The following is a 513-nucleotide window of genomic DNA, read 5'->3' as shown; positions in this document are numbered from 1 at the left end:
GGAAAGAATCCAGACTTCCTGAAAGGGATATTATATTTTTAATATACAGAAAGATTAAAAATCAGCAAGAATAACTCCTATTGAAGGATGTTTAGGGTCTCTGAATTTATCCCTTGCCTCTTTGAAGGACATTACTATTTCCCATTTAACTAACTAAACTAATTGTCATATCAGCATTTGCCCATGATAACAAGAAGGGCCATATGGAAGGTTTACTACAGGGCAGAGTAACTAAATATGCCCACATTTTAAGATCCCAAATGAAAATAATTCAAAATATATAAAGAACAATAGATCATTGAAGTAGAAGTTGATTACCAGGTAACCACATCATAAAATTGGCCCAGTATAGTGAGTTTTAAAAAAACCCCACAACTAAAGGTCCCTGTCACTAGATGCTGTAAATGATGGGTGTTTGGATGGGTTCCAGGCCCTGTTTCTTGCCCTGAGAACAGTGTGGTCCCAAAACTTCTTTGTGTCTGATGCACTTATGTTGGACGTGATCACCACCTT

Source organism: Egretta garzetta, unplaced genomic scaffold (assembly GCF_000687185.1).
Source record: "Egretta garzetta isolate BGI_Z169 unplaced genomic scaffold, ASM68718v1 scaffold68, whole genome shotgun sequence".
NCBI lineage: Eukaryota > Metazoa > Chordata > Aves > Pelecaniformes > Ardeidae > Egretta > Egretta garzetta.
Note: the sequence above shows the minus strand (reverse complement) of the source record.